Source organism: Marmota monax, unplaced genomic scaffold (genome assembly GCF_021218885.2).
Source record: "Marmota monax isolate L192 unplaced genomic scaffold, Marmota_monax_Labrador192_F-V1.1 WCK01_AAM20220418_F8-fsc00024, whole genome shotgun sequence".
In the NCBI taxonomy this organism is placed as follows: domain Eukaryota; kingdom Metazoa; phylum Chordata; class Mammalia; order Rodentia; family Sciuridae; genus Marmota; species Marmota monax.
Genome location: NW_026695224.1, coordinates 21,267,955 through 21,284,964, shown reverse-complemented (window position 1 = coordinate 21,284,964; position 17,010 = coordinate 21,267,955). Strand labels below are relative to the sequence as shown.

The 17,010-nt window shown below is 38.0% G+C and overlaps 1 long non-coding RNA gene and 1 other non-coding gene across 3 annotated transcripts in view; both read right to left on the bottom strand.

Moving 5' to 3' along the window:
- The window catches only part of LOC124086544 (uncharacterized), a 46,533-nt gene that overhangs the window by 608 nt on the left and 28,915 nt on the right, over window positions 1-17,010 (bottom strand). For both annotated transcript variants that reach the window (XR_006849824.2, XR_006849825.2), the window contains one exon: window positions 7,302-7,379. This is a non-coding gene — a long non-coding RNA (uncharacterized LOC124086544). The remainder of the gene's footprint in view (window positions 1-7,301; window positions 7,380-17,010) is intronic.
- On the bottom strand, window positions 14,629-14,701 carry Trnaa-ugc (transfer RNA alanine (anticodon UGC)). The gene has a single exon. It is a non-coding gene; the product is annotated as a tRNA-Ala (tRNA).

Here is a 17,010-nt window from a genome sequence, read left to right as displayed (position 1 = left end):
AAAAAGAAATGGGCAGGGGAGAAAGAATTTGGTTCTTTATCCTATAGGCATTGGGGAGTGGTTGAAATTTTTTGAAGAAGGCAATGACCCGACCAAAAAGCACCAGAAAGTTCCAGTGCAGCAGTGTGAGGCATAACATGGCAGCTTTGAACCTGGATACAGAGAACTGCCTAAAGCCAATTATGACCTAAAGAGAAAAATATAAAATATATGTATATATATTATGAGACTTAGAATATTTATTTACTCATTTATTCAGTTTCTCCACTGCAAAAATCCTACTACCTTCAGAGTCCAGCTCAGATATCACTTCCTCTGTGAATTTATCCTGAACTCTTCTAAGCAATATTGTTTTCTCTGTTGGATTTCCACAGCATTTCCATATGTGTATGTGTGTGTGTATGTGTGTGTGTACACACACATACATACTTACATACATATATATGGAAGTAGAATTAAAAAAAAAAAAACAACAGTAACTGCTCATATGTTGAGAGTAAGGGATAGAAAGATGACTGAGACAGGAATGGCAGATGATTTTGAAACATCCACCAACAGGCCCTTCATTGTTGGAGTCAAATAGCTTAACCCACCAAAAAATTACTTAACAGAGAAGCAAACACCACTACACATGAGTCACCCAAGAGACTTTAGCCTTTATAGTTGTTATCTGGAATGGCGGACTCTAACCAGAAAAGCAGTGATCTTAGACTTATTCTTTACCTGCAGGTAATCCAAGTAAACTTAACCTGCTGACACTCAGTGAAAGAGTAGTTGATAAGAAACAAGCCTGCATGAGCGTGAATTCCTAGTTTTCATCTAAACATACTTAAACATTAATATTTAAACCTCTACATGCTGACTTTCTTCTCTGTTTTTTGTTATTGTTGTTTGGTACTGAGGATTGACCCAGGGGCTCTTAACCACTGAACCACAACCCCAGCCCTTTTTTTATGTTTTATTTTGAGATAGGATCTTGCTAAATCTTTAGGGCCTTGCTAAATTGCTGAAATTGGTCTTGTACTTGTAATTCTCCTGCCTCAGCCTTCCGAGTGGCTGGGATTACAGTTGTGCACCACTGCACCTAGCTAATGCTGACTTTCATAATAACTAAATGTGGAAGAAGTTCACAAATCCTAACAGTCAAAAATTCTCCTGAGAAAGAAAGAAAAAAAAAGTTAGTTGAAATAAAAAGCATCTATCATGTCTTTGAAGAGGATCAATTTGCAAACCTTCCACTCATGGAAAACTTGGGTAATAATGAGTCTAAAGTTTACTCTGCAAGGCCTGGACCAAGGACCAACGCATTTAAAAATCAGGTAAAGAACAAGCTGAAGGTACTCTGAGCTCATAAGGAACCAAAGTCATAAGGAACAAGTAGATCATCTGCTCTTCATACTTTTTAGGGCCTTTTTGGTGCAAGATAAATATAAAAAAGAGGAAAATTCAAAAAGAAACATTCAAAAAATCATTCAGCCTTAGTGCCTAAGGACCTGAGTTCAATTCCCTGCACCAAAAGAAAAAAGAATCAACAAATAAGAGAGAAACATGAGAGAAAAATTCTATGGTTGATCTAATAGGTTTCCTTCTAGGAGCAAAAGGGAAGATGTAGCCTGTATCACTGAGTATATCCAGTCTACCCTGAACCCCCAGTCAGACTTGATCTTCAGTGTTGGGGGCCGTCTTTTGTCATGGCTGTCCAGTGAATTCTAATTTCTTCTGGATAGATTTGTTTTTTTTTCTGTTGTACTCACATGCCTCAATGATTAAAAGCTTCCAAAGGAATATATAACTGCTCATGTGATCCAAAGAAATATCTGATGTTTATCGTGGATGCCACATATACCTATTTAAGTTTATTGGAGGCAATTTGATAAAAAGAAAGTGAACCTCCTTGGATTCCAGGGTGCTGAGTTTTTATTTTTAACACCTACTGAGCATTTTCACAATGCCCAGCAGACATTTCCACTTCTCCAGAGTCGTGTGACTTTCCACCAGGGAGTTTTTGCTTTCCCTCTGGACTTAATCCCGGGTAGAGTAAGACTGGAGCTACTGGCACCACCTTGCCACAAAGAGTAAAGAGCTTGTGTGCAGTGGACTAATCCCCACAAAGCAGAACAAAGAAAAGGGAAGAGAGAAAGGCCAGAATCTGAAAAAGGAAAGAAAAGTCACTGGAGTTTCCAGAGGTAGCCACACCTGACTTCAGGTAATCAATTGATAAATTCCTCATTTCTGCTTAAGAGGTTTAGGATTCTGTTTTCTGTCATTGGGGATAAGAAACTCTTATCTTGATAGGATTTGTCCAACTTTATGTAACTTTCTTGGGCCTCTGTCTCTTCTCTGTGAAATTAGTAGGTTAGATTATTTATCAGGCAGGGATGGTGTTTGGCTGCTAGTGACAAACACGGGTGGCTTGGAGGTTTTATTTTTCTCACTTAAGAACTCTGGAGTGAGGCCATCCAAGGCTGGCCTCACAGCCCATGATGCCATCAGGTACATAAGCTTTCTCTTCTTCCAACTTTTAAAAGTAGCCATGTGCTCATACTTAGGTGACTGTCACCTCTGGGCATCATATTGGCATTCTAGGGAAGAGAAAGGAAAGGCAAAGGGCAAAAGAAACAATTCCATTCCCTGGAAGACACACACAGTGGCTTTGATTTACATTTCATTGGACAGGACTGTGTCACATGTTTACTTTATCTAAAAAGGAAAGCTAGAAAATGTGTGTTTTATTTTACTTATTTATTTATTTTTTATTTTTTGGTACTGCAGGTTGAACTGAAGGTGCTGTAGCACTGAGCTATATTTTTTTGTTTGTTTGTTTTTGAGACAAGGTCCACTAAGTTGCCATCGTGAGACTGGCCTGGAACTTGTGATCTCCTGCCTCAGCTTCCTGAGTCACTGTATCCAGCATATATAGGATTTTATATGTAGGCACATTGAAACTCTCAACAAAAATGGAAATCAATCAGTTGGTAAGGAAGTGGAGAGAATGGATACGGTAAACAATGATATTTTCTACCAAAATACTACATAATAGCAAAGGTAAAGGTAAACTCCTTCTTTGGAATTCTACAATTCTAGATTCTGGTCTTCTTTTGTTTTGCTGTACCTATTTTTTTTTTTTTTTTTTTTGGAATTGGGGATTGAACCCAGGTCCTCAGGCATGCTAGGCAAGTATTTTATCACTGAGCCATATCCCCAGTTCTCCTGATCATTCCTTTATGGAAAAGAGCTAAAGATTTTTTAGAAAGGAGGGCATGTTTTTAAAAGTAGAGGTATATCTCATACATGAAATGACCATAGTTACATGTAAGATATGCTACTATAGTTAGAAACTCTTCACATTTATTATCTTTTTCCTGAAACTTTAAAATTCCTATCTTCAGGAAACTTATTTTTATAAATCACAGATATTGATTGATTCCTTCATTGGTTTTTTGTTGTTGTTGTTTTGGGGATTGAACCCAGGGGTACTTAACCACTGAGCCACATCCCCAGCCCTTTTTATTTTTTGAGACAAGGGCTCAATAAATTGCCGAGGCTGGTTTTGAACTTATGACCCTCCTGCCTCAGCCTCCCAAATCACTGGGATTACAGGAGTGCACACCATACTGGGCTGTTGATTCCTTCTTTAAGTGAACTAATTTACCTGGCTTTTCCTTGTAATTTCAACTCTTTCTCAAATTATTTCTTTCTTTCTTTTTTTTTTTTTGGCTGTGATTGAACCCAGGGCCTGTGCATGCTAGGCAAGTGCTTTATCACTGAGCCATATCCCTAGCCCTCTCAAAGGATTTCATATCTTTGTGTTTTAGCTCTCCAACTAAATTGTAAACTTCTCAAGAGCAATGCCCAACACTTAGCATAATGCTGAATTCGTAGTGAGCAATCAATAATGTTTGAGAAATGAATGAATGAATGAATAATTAAAATCTGAGTTTCTATTTCTTTTTTCTCCTTAGAACTCTGTCCTCAATGCATGCTTGTTAACTGACTGCCTCTCAGAGTCATTACCAAGGCAATTTGTATCCTAGACAGCCAGCTTTAAAAGCCTTTTATTTTCTACCTTCAAATCCTCTCCACCCTGATATATTCAGGCCTTCCAGGAGGCCAAGAGTCCGCTCTGACCACCTCCCTTCTCATAATTGTTTCACCTGGGCCCCTTCCCATGTTTGCAAATTAAAGTTTTACCTTCAGTAAATTCTTCTTTCTAAATTAAATTATGGACACAGCCATTTCTTCTTTGTTTACTAAGGTGACAGAAAGCAGCAGGTAACATGTTTAGCAGGGTTTCTTTCTTTTTTTAAATAAAAAATAAGTTATGGAGCTGGGGTTGTGGCTCAGCAGTAGAGCACTTGCCTTGCACATGCAAGGCCCTGGGTTCAATCCTAGCACCACATAAAAATAAATAAACAAAATAAGGGTATTGTGTCCATCTACAAATATATATATATTAATAAGTTATGTCAGTTATGTGTAAACACTGAAAAAACAATAAGCATTCATTGTAAAAACTAAAAAATATAGCTGTGAAAATATATATTAAAAAGTTAGAAAAAAAAAAAAAAAGTTAGGCTGGGAACCCAGAGTGGTAACACACATCTGTAATCCCAACAACATGAGTGGCTGAGGCAGGAGGATTGCAAGTTCAAGGCCACGCTCAGCAAGTTAGCGAGACCCTGTCTCAATATAAAAAATAATTTTTGACACAACCAGGTGAAACTCCACAACATATACAACTGCAAAAATGGTATCCTAATTAGAATAAGTTATACTCTATGTTTGTATAAGATGTCAAAATACACTGTACTGTCATATATATCTAGAAAGAACAATTAAAAAATAATTTTTAAAAGGGGGAGCTATAGATGTAGCTCATTGATAAAACACCCCTGGGTTCCATCCCCAGGACAAAAAAAAAAAAAAAAAAAAAAAATTTGTAAGTATCATTGAGATGAAATCCTTGTAGCTTAGGGCCTTGCAAAAATTATTCCTTTTGGATACATTCCTCAGTAAGATTTACTCTGATGACCACTAAGGAGAAATGATACACATTTCGCATAAAATAGAAAAGAGTAGAACAAGCCCACAGTAGCCTTCATCCTTATTTGGGGACTTAAAATGTGTTTGGCTTGCAGGTTCTAGGGCTTACTCAGCATAACCTAATGCAGTGGTTTAATATATATTCTGTAGCATAACACCTGGAAATCTGAGCTCTCTGCACAACACTGCAGAAATGCTGATAGAAAACTTAAAATTACAGAACATATAACTTCATGCTAACTCCGATAACATCCTATTGCAGCTGCAGTACAGACCAGTACAAGGCATCTGTTTAAGAAAAACACATCAGAGAAAAGTTCATCATTGAGGAAGTATGACATTCTAAACTGGAATAAGGCTGGCAAGATCCAACAGTGTGGGGGAAAAAATATTTTGATTTGAGTCTCTACTCTGACACTTATTAATTGCATAAATTTCTTTGCCACTCTGAAACCTTAGTCTCCCCCTTTACGAAATGGGTTTAATTACAGTATTTTTTTTCCTTATGAAAAAATGAGCTGAATTGTGGGAAAATGCTTTGTAGAGTGAAATACTATCTATAACACAGATGTTGCCAGTAGTTGTTATTATAGTTAATGAAGTGTTGAAAAAATTCAGCCTTTACTTTCATCACAAAAGTTTGACAGCATGAATACAATCCTAAATATAAGAGAAAAAAAATTTTTTAAATTTTCTTTTAGTTTTCGGCAGACACAACATCGTTGTTTGTATGTGGTGCTGAGGATAGAACCCGCGCCGCACGCATGCCAGGCGAGCGCGCTACTGCTTGAGCCACATCCCCAGCCCCTAAGAGAAAATTTTAAAGGTACAAAGCAACACATAAAAAATGTTAAAAGAAAACTAAGTATCTATATGACATTAGAATAAGGACAGTTCTTTGGTTTTGGTGCTGGGCATTGAACCCAACAGTGCTTTCCCACTGAGCTACATCCCCAGTTCTTTTAGTTTTTCATTTTTGAGACAGTGTCTCACTAAGTTGCTGAGGCTGACCTTGAACTTGCTATTCTCCTGCCTCAGCCTCTTGAGGCACTGTGATTATGGAGTATCATAGCACCTAGCTGATGGATGTTTTTTCTTGTATTTAGAATGAGAAAACAGATTTTGGGGAGGAAGCCGAGGGAGGTGAAGTCCCATTTTATTATACATACTAGCAATGTGATTTATGACTTGATGTTACATGCCTGTAATTCCAGTGGCTTGGGAGGCTGAGGCAGGAGGATCATGAGTTCAAAGCCAGCCTCAGCAATGGCAAGGTGCTAAGCAGCTCAGTGAGACCCTATCTCTAAATAAAATACAAAATAGGGCTGGGGATGTGGCTCAGTGACCAAGTGCCCCTGAGTTCAATCCCCAGTGCCCAAAAAAAAAAAAAAAAAAAAAAAAAGTCCTAAGTATGAAAGAATAAAGAAAGAGAAAATGAGAACTTCCATACATTGCTGGTGCTATTAGAAGTTTTTTTTTTTTTGTTTTTTTTTTTTTTTTCTAGTGGAAGTATTAATTAGACATAATAAAACAATGCTTTGGTTAGAAATTTGATTTTTTTTTTTTTGTACTGGGGATTAAACCCAGTGGCATTCTACCCTAAGCTATGTCCCCAACCCTTTTTATTTTTGAGACAGTGTCTTGATAAGTCGCCCAGGTTGGCCTTGAACTTGTAAACTTGCGAATCTCCTATCTCTGCCACCTGAGTTGCTAGAATTACAGGCATGGGTCACTGCACCCACAGAAATGTCTATATTTTTGACCTGGCAATTCCACTTCTTGGCTTGAGAAATTCTCATTTGTAAAAGAGGATATGTTTATTGCAACATTATTTGTAATATTGAAAAACTGGAAAGTGGGACGAGATATCATTTGAAACCCTGGACACTTTGGTATCTGAAACTTGATCTTTTCTTTTCTTTTTGGCAATCCATAACTCTTTGGTAACATGTCCAAATAAAATCCCATCTTAAGCCTGTTGGAGATGATTTTTCTGTTACTTGCAACTTTTTTTTTTTTTTTAGTTTTCGGCAGACACAACATCTTTGTTTGTATGTGGTGCTAAGGATCGAACCCAGGCCACACGCATGCCAGGCGAGCGCGCTAGTGCTTGAGCCACATCCCCAGCCCCTGTTACTTGCAACTTTATTGAGTCATGCCTGATATCTGTAGAGACTCATCAAGTTAATCTAAATTGATACTCAGTTTTTTATTTAAAGGAAGAAAGTAACAATGACAAGTAAAGCCCAAATACTTACTCTCTAGGCCTTGCGGTCAATTAAGCCCCTTAAGCAGCATCTCTGCTCTGTACAATGGATAAACTCTTCCAAATGAGTCTGTTGATCAAAGCACAAAACCAATGCATGAAATGAAACAAACATAATACTTGAGATAAAAGAAAGTGTTTTATGAAATGATGTCTTACAAAGCTGTATATTCATATCAGTCAGCTCAAGGTGAAGATTTTTCTTTCACTTTGTTAACTTTAAAAGAGGAACTATTTCAAATATTCAGAAAATAGATGCCATTTTTCCACCACCCACATTTAACAGATGCCAACATCACCTGTATTTTTTCGTGTTTTTAGAAAGAAATCACATTATATATAATACTGAAATCCAATTCCCTATCCTCTTTTCCATTCTCCCTCCTCACAGTAATCACTTTTTTTTGATACCAGTGATTGAACCCAGGAGCACTTAACCACTGAGCCACATCCTTAGCCTTTTTTTTTTTTTTTTTTTTGTATTTTATTTAGAAACAAAGTCTCTCTGAGTTGCTTAGGGCCTTGCTGAGTTTCTGAGGCTGACTGAATTTGTGATCCTCCTGCCTCAGCCTCTGAGCCACTGGGATCACAGGCACATGCCACCTTGCCTGGCCAGTAACCACTATTCTGAAGTTGGTGTGTGTCATCCTCCGTTTGTTTTTTTATACACACACATACATAATTGTTTATATATAAAATTGTTTGAATTCGCATTTTTTGTTTACTAGAAAGTTTGGATGTCTTTTTAGATGTTTATCAACCATTAAGTTTCTACTTCTATTTGTTTCCTTTGCTCATTTTGCTTATCTTTTTTCTTATTGAATTGTTGGAGTTTTTTACATATCTTGGATACAAATCCATTGTTCCTTATATGTGTTACAAAAACCTCCTCCCTATCCATGGCCTATCCTTACCTTGGTTTATGGTGTCTTCTGTCAGAACTGTATAGGACATTTGAAATACCTCATCAGACATTAAAGTCAGGCTTTAATTATGCCACATTGTGGGATAACTCAATCGAGAGTTAAACGTTTTAGGAGATCTGATCAGAGATCACAAAGTTATTCTAACATGGGAATGAATAATTGCCTCTAAAATAACTGAAGAAAACTTCTATTACAGGACCAAGGATATGCAGGGTACTCAAAGCTATGTGGGGATTGAGTCCAGGGCTTTGCACATGCTAGGCAAGCGCATTCTATCACCCAGCTACATCCCTAGTCTTTTCTATTTTTTAATCTGGAAACAAGGCTAAATTTCCCAGGTTGGCCTTGAACTTGTGATCCTCATACCTCAGCCTACCCAGCAGCTGCACTATTCTCATTTTACAGATGAAGGAACTGAGGTTCTATTTTCGTCTCCAGTTTAGAATTCTCATTCCTTATAAGGAATATTAAAATACAAAACAAAACAACTGGTGTGGTATCAATATACTTAAATCTAAACATCACTACATATCATTGTACATATAAACAAAAGCTATAAATAAGGGTAAATGTTTTTTAAAGCCCACTTAAAAGACTACTACCAAAAAATACATTTTTGTATGCTGGGGATTGAACCCAGGGGCACTTTATCACTGAGCTACAGCTACAGCCCTTTTTTTTTTTTTAAAGAGAGAGAGAATTTTTTAATATTCATTTTTCAGTTATCGGCGGACACAACATCTTTGTATGTGGTGTTGAGGATCGAACCCGGGCCGCATGCTCACGCGCTACCACTTGAGCCACATCCCCAGCCCAGCTACAGCCCTTTTTATTTTTTATTTTGAAATAGGGTCTCACTAGTTGCTTAGGTCCTCACTAAATTGCTAAGACTGGCTTCAAATTTATGATCTTCATGCCTCAAATTTATGCAATCCCGAGTTGCTGGAACTACTGTCGTGCACCAATCTGCTGATCTACGTATAGTTTTATATAAAATATAGTCACAAGGACTGAGGGTATAGATCAGTGGTAGAATACTTGCCTTGCATGCTAGGCAGGTACACTATCACTGGTAGATTTAATCCCCATCGCCATCATAAAAAAAGGAAAACAAAAAACAAAACAAAGAAACAAAACTCACACATAGTTAATTTTCAGTGTTTGCAAAGGATTGGTTCTAGGATCGGTCCCTCTACTTCCATATGGAACCCAAAATCTGAGAATGCTCATATCTCTAATATGAAAAAAGGTGCTTGCATATCACCTACACACACCTTCCTATATATCTTATCTTACATAAGTATTCTCCTGTGTACTTTTAATCATCTCCAGATTGCTTATAATACAGAATACTTTAAATGCAATACAATTAAAGTGCTTTGTAAATAGTTGTTATACCATGTTGCTTAGCAAATAGTGACAAGGAAAAAAGTCTGTACATATTCAGTACAGACACAACCACTGTAAGCCTGACTGTTTTTTTTTTTTTTTTGAGGCGGGGCGGGGGGTACTGGGGATTGAACCCAGGGTGTTTTACCTGTGAGCTACATCCCCAGTTCTTTTCATTTATTTTTTAAATGTTGACACAGGGTCTCTCTTAGTTGTTCAGGATGGCCTTGTTCTTTCTATCCTTCTCCCTCATTCTCCTGAGTCACTGAGATTACAGGTATGTATCCCAGACTCTAATTACATTTTGATCTGTGGTTGGTTGAATGGCTAAGGAATCCACAGAAATGGAGGGCTAACTATAAATGTATTTCTTCATTTAGGTTTATATACATATACACACATACATGAATGACTGTGTATAAATGTGTGTGTGTGTGTGTATGTGTGTATGTGTATGTATAATTTTCAACAACCTGGAAGGGGGCAGTGACTAAGTCAGTCTTTATCTGCAATTTTTTTTAAAGGAAAAAAAAAATAAAAGAAACCAGGTATGGTGGTACACACCTGTAAACCCAGCAACTCAGGGGGCTGAGGTAGGAGGATCTCAAATTCAACAGCCAGCCTAAGCCACATTTCCTAAGCACTTTGGTGAGACCCTGTCTCAAAAAAAAAAAAAAAAAAAAATTAAAAGGTCTGGGGATGTGGCTCAGTGGCTAAGCACCACTGGATTTAATCCCTGGTAGAGAGAGAGAGAGAGAGTGGGGGGCGGGAGGGAGAGAGAGAGAGGGAGAGGGAGAGGGAGAGGGAGAGGGAGAGGGAGAGGGAGAGGGAGAGAGAGAGAGAGAGAGAGAGAGAGAGAGAGAGAGAGAGAGAGAGAAAGAAAAGAAAAAAGAAAGACTGGTAGTAAATATAACAAAATTCTAGATGGTGGAAATTTGGATGTTTTTTTTTGTACTTTTCTGTATTTTTTAAATGTCTTAAAATATGAAAGAATTTCTACAGGAAAAAATAGGAAGGAACTACACCAAAATAGTCATAGCAATCATCTCTCCATCCTTCCTTCTGCTTTTCTATAATTTCTAGTTTGTGTAATAAGGAAATCTATAATGTGAGGGAAACCACCAAATCATTTTGTTTTAAAGTTTTATTTTTAGCAAATTTAATCCTAATATCAGGAGGCAGTTGATGTCAGTGAACAATCAACACTGAACCATTTTATGCACTTTTATAAGCATTCTTACTAATGCACTGCCCTGTACCAAATATCTATAATGAAATAGGTAATAGGAAAGCCCATATTGTCCCACAATAGCCCCTCCCCAGACAAATGTGTTTAAGCCTTCTCATGAGTTTGGATCATGTGGACATGAGTCATAAACAAGATGTCATTTATTCTTTAAGGAACAGAACATATATTTGTCTGCACGTGTGCACATTCTTAACTATTTGGTTACTGCCCAAAGACAATTGACACATTCAAAATTAGTAGAAATGAGATATTAAACGGAATTAGCTAGGGTTCTTCTCACAATTTGTTTAATCATTCATTGCATTGATATTAACAGTTGGGTAACAGCAGGTGTGAGTTGGTAAAATGACTCTAAATCACAGTCACATGGGGAAGTTAAAAAAAAAATGTGCATCATGTGGAAACCTTTTTACTTTTGTATCTCTCTGAACAACAGAAGCTTGGGTTTCCATGTCTAGTGACAGATTTATTTTAACGTAATTGAATAATCGGAGTTTTCCACTGCCAAAAACTTTTATCCACTTCATTACTTAGAGGATTAAAAGAAAATGTGATCTGGTGTTCTATGAAGTTTTCTCTTCCCAGGGACCCAGAGAGGGAACAACTGGGAACTCATGACCCTGGACGTTATCTGTTTCCGCTGCATCTGACTGAGCACAGTATAGACTAGAACACTGCCAAGAGCTTAAATTCTGCCTCTCACCTCTATTGTTCCAGAAGGATTGAATTTTAATACTAGGGAAAGAAACCTTAGAAATCACTGAATCTCTCTGACTTTATAGGTGAAAAAATTAGGGCACAATTTGGGCAGGAACTATGAAATTAAACTTATGTGAATATTATGACCCAGCAATTCCACTCTACTCTTCCTATTTATTTATTTATTTTGATGCTGGATTGAACCCAGGGCCTTGGGCTTGTGAAACAAGCATTCTACCAACTGAGCTATGCCCCTAACCCCAGCAATTCCACTCTTATGAGATACTGAGGAAAAACCCAAAGAGACATACAAAGATGTTCACTGAAGCATTTTCCTGTTTGTAGCAGGAAAATAAAAATAAAATTGAAACAACCATAATATCCATTCGTAGAAAAATGGCTGATAAAATATAAAGTAGTCATATTGAAAAGACTATGTACTAGATAAAAGGATTGAGCTACATCTACGTGGACAAATGCCAAAACCAATTAGTAAAAAAGCCAATTTGCACAATCAGTGGAAGTATATATTTATATTTATATAAAAACTCATACAGTACTATTTTTACATGAGTATAATATGTGATATACAATACGATATTTAATGCAAAAACCTTCTGAAAGGTCTAAACCTCTGTCTAATACAGTAGCTACTAGCCACATGTAGCTATTTAAATTTAAATTAAGTAAAATAGTCATATTAGCCACATTTCAAATATTCAGTAGCCACATGGGACTTGTGGCTGCTGGACTGAACTGCATAGATACACAACATTTCATAATTTCTGGTGGATCTATGGAACAATACTGGTCTAGAAAAAAATATGTGCCAAATTCATAAAATAACCTTGCTGGATAGTTTTGGTGAAACTAAGAGTGTTGTCCAAAGACCACTATTGAGTAATTCCTCCATAAGGGTCCATTTAGGTCATGGATGGAAGGGTAAATGAATGGACAGATTAATTCATTCATTCATACAAATGTTTCATTTATTCTGAATCATTTATTTATTGTACATTAAGCCCTGGTTCAGCTTTGGAAAGTAGTTCAATCTGATGCCATCCAGTCCCTGATGACAGAATAGGCAGGTACCTGTCCTCAACCAAGCACCAAATGCCTTTTTTGTGGCAGACTTTGTGTGAGACCTGGGATCAATGATGAATGAAACATTCATGGACCCTATCCTCATAGAATATAATCCACAGCAGGATTTCTCAAAATTATGGACTTTTGGAATGAATAATTATTGTGAGGAACTATTCTGTGCACCATAGGATGTTTTACAGCATCCCTGGTCTCTTATTAAATACCAATAGTACCCATCCCTTGTTATGACAACCAAAAATGTCTTTGGACATTGCAAAATGTCCTCTAAGGGACAGAACTGTCCCCAGTGAGAACCATAGGAAAAGACATTAATAAAATTATAACAAATTATTAAAGGATGGCAAATGTGCTAACCACCGTAAAGGAGATGTAAAGACACTTTGAAAGTACTTACCAGGGGCCTGACCTAATTTTTTAAGTGGTAGATGAGGATGCTCCCTGAGAATGAGACAATATTACCTCCTCTTTTGGCCAAACTTGGACAACTTGCCTGCCACAGACACAATTCTGAATAACAAGTCTATGCCAATAATCCGGGGGAAAGAAAATCAGATGTCAATTTCCCCTAGGAGGGGGCTGGGGCTGTAGCTCAGTGGTAGAGCACTTTCCTAGCACGTATGAACACTGGGTTCAATTCTCAGCACCTTATATAAATAAATAAATAAAATAAAGGTCCACTGACAACTAAAAAATAAAAATTCCCTGGGAGAACAAAATTAGATTGGAGTTGTTTTTGTTTTGCATTTTGGGAAATGAACTGAGGACCTCCAGCATGCTAAATTCAAGCTCTACAATTGAAGCCACACCCCCAGCCTCCCCACTTCGTAGGCTGGTTTTTGATGCACAATTATTCATTTCAGGCCTTACTATCTAAAGTGCACTCAACTGGCACAGCTTGGGCAAGCTGCCATAAACTTAAGACAAAACCAGCTAGTAAAAAATGGAAGTCAGCTCACAAACCTGTGATCCTGACCACAGATCTGGGCATCATAAATAATAGAGGAGGGGTTGGAGCTTTAGTTCAGTGGCAGAGTGCTTGCCTAGCACTTGTAAGGCCCTGAGTTCGGTCCTCAGCCTTGAAAAAAAAAAAAAAAGAGGAAAATGAAAATCAGGATTTACCTTATTTCTCAAAAGAATTTGGACAAAATTTCTGCTGCCTCCCTCCAAGCCTATTTAACAAAAATAAATCCTCATAGAAATGGAAAAGACCTGTTAGATTCCCAGGTGCCTCTATCCCCAGTGGCTATGTAGGTAGTCAGGCATCCCCAGTTGGAAGATGTGATCAGATTGTTCCCTGTTCCTTTCCTTAATGAGACCAAAAGGGATTCATTGGATCTATGGCATCTGTTTTAATATATTGAGAATTATGTTTTAAAAACATTTTTGCATCCTACTATTAACTTTCTCATTTTTTTTCTCCCCTGAAAAACAGTGGGCCTAGACTATGAGAGGGGGAGCTTTCTGACCTGTTGCCCTACTACTTCTTTTACAGACAAAGAGATGAAGGTCCAGAGAAAGGACATAGTTGGCTCAGATATGAAGCTATTTATGGCAGAGTCATTCTGGAACTACTTTTTTTTTTTCCTCTCTCTCTCTTTTAGTACTGGGGATTGAAACCCGGGGTGTTTTACCACTGAGCCACATCCCCAGTCCTTTCTATTTTTTATTTCAAGACAGGGTCTTGCTAAGTTGCCAAGGTTGACCTTGAACTTATGATCCTCCTGCCTCAGCTTCCCAAGTTTTTTTTTTTTTTGTACCAGAGAATGAACTGAGGGGCACTCAACCACTGAGCCACATCCCCAGCCCTATTTTTGTGTTTTATTTAGAGACAGGATCTCATCAAGTTGCTTAGCACCTTGCCATTGCTGGGGCTTACTTTGAACTTACAGTTCTCCTCGCGGCCCTGAAACTACTTCTTTTTTTTTTTTTTTTTGGCGCGGGGGGGGGGGGGGGGGTGCTGGGAATTGAACCCAGGGCTTTGTGCATGCAAGGCAAGCACTCTACCAACTGAGCTACATCCCCAGACCTCCTGAAACTTCTTGATCTCCTCTTTCCCCTGCATTTGGAAACAAAGGACCTTATAATATATTAATTTATATATAATAAACATACTCATGTGTATATATGTATTTATATGTACATAAAATGCATTTATGCAGTGCAATGTGAGATACTAGAACAGAAAAAAAGACATTAGTGAAAAAAAACAACAGTGAAATCCTAATGAAATTTCTTTCTTTTTTTTTTTTTTTTTTTTTAATGGTACTGAATATTGAACTCAGAGACATTTGACCACTAAGCTACAACCCCTGGCCCTTCTAATTTTTTACTTTGAGACAGGGTTTCATTACGTTGCTTAGGCTAGGCTTGATCTTGCAATCCTCCTGCCTCGGTCTCCTGGGTAGAAGTGAACTGAAGAGTAGTAATGCATGAATATTGGTTTCTTAGTGTTTTTTGTTTGTTTGTTTGTTTGTTTACTGGGATTTAATAGGAGAACTTTACCACTGAACTACATTCTTAGGTCTTTTTATTTTTTATTTTGAGACAAGGTCTTACTAAATTGCTGAGGCTGGCCTTGAATTTGTGATCCTTTTGCCTCAGTTTCTGGGATTACAGGTGTGTACCACTGTTCTGGGTAAAGCCACTAATTTTAAAAAATGGTAACAAAGGTATATCAAGGGGCTGGGAATGTGGCTCAGTGGCAGAGCACTTGCCTCACAAGTATGAGGCACTAGGTTTGATCCTCAGCACCACATGATGGACACAATACCTTTATTTTATTTATTTATAATAAAATAAAGGTATTGTGTCCATCTACAACTAAAAAAAATTTAAAAAAGAAAAAAGTTCTATCCAAACAAGCTCAAACAACACATAAGTGTTTAATAAAACAACAAAAAGAATTGAAGCCTTTCCTTTCTGCCTTGTGATTCTGCTTTTAAATTCTAAGCACATTTAATAACTCAGTGTGTATCTCTTTCTAGGTATGTTCTTTCATGTTTATTTAAACACACATACACACACAAATTCTAATTTCACCCTTCAATCATATGAAGTTGACACTACAATCAAATGAGGAAACTGAGGCTTGGCCTTAACTGAGGTTAAGTCAAATCCATGCTCTTCCCAGGGCCCAATAATTCTCAGTGAGTAGGCAAGTGGGAGCCTGCCTTGTAGGCCCCCAAGTCATGCACTCAGGAAAGGACTGCATTGCATCTGCCTGGAGGACAGGGACCTCTGGATGGCACCCACAGACTAGCACAGCCCTCCTCCTTCCCTCTATCCCTGCTGGCCATGAAGGCACTGCTGGCCATGACCAGGATTGTTATAGAAAGTAACGAGTATGATTTTGGACATGTTTCATGTTGCCATTGGTGAAGAATGGGAAGCCAGGGGGTTGTTTTCTGTAAATATCAGGAAACATAGGGGTGTGGAATTTCATAATGTGTTACAACAAGCCCATCCTGATGGGCCCACTTTTTGGGTCTTCAGGGCTGAGGATTCCAAACAAAATACATTCAGTTTTCTCTCTCAAAGCAATGTGTTCCACTTGCCAGGAATGGAATTTTCACACATTTAAGGTCAAAATGAAATTTCTGGGAGGGATCTCAGTGAATCATAAAGCCAGTCACCACTTGCAGGGGCTCTGAATAGGAGGAAATTGGAACAACAGTATGCTGAGTTTTTCACCATTGGCCCATGGGCAGTTCAGGATATTAAGCCCTGTGTGACCTTCCCAACAGAAAATCCACCTTTGGGTCCATTAGCAGAGTGGCACTATGAATAATTCCCTGGCAAAACAAATGGTGTTATCCTTTAAAAGGGAGGAAACCAGCCCCTGTATCATTAGTCCCTGCTCATGCCAAGCACCCACGTGCTCTCCCTGAACCTTTGCACCACTCTTACCCTCCTTCCCACCCCACCCCACCCCGCCCCCGCTTTATAGTGAAAGAAACTGAGCCCAGAGAATAGAGGTGTCTTGTCCAAAAGTCAAATTCCAAACTCAGCTGAGAAAGGATTCCAACCCCAATCCTTTGAATTTGATTCCAAAGCAGGTGTTTGTTCCAAATGTTTCAAAGTAATTTTGCAAACAAACTATACATTTTAATCTCCTAAGTTAAAAAATAAATAAATAAATCGCTTTCGCAGCATATGCTATTCCCCACACTGTGGTTTATATTCTGAGACCAGATGGTAAAACAAAGCGCAACAACCATCCCTTCCAACATTCACACAAGTTCTGGTCACACTTTTCTACACTCAAAGGGGATCTAAATAAATTCAAAGTGATGTCCAAGGTACAGATTCCACATTTCAAGTGTGGTATGTGT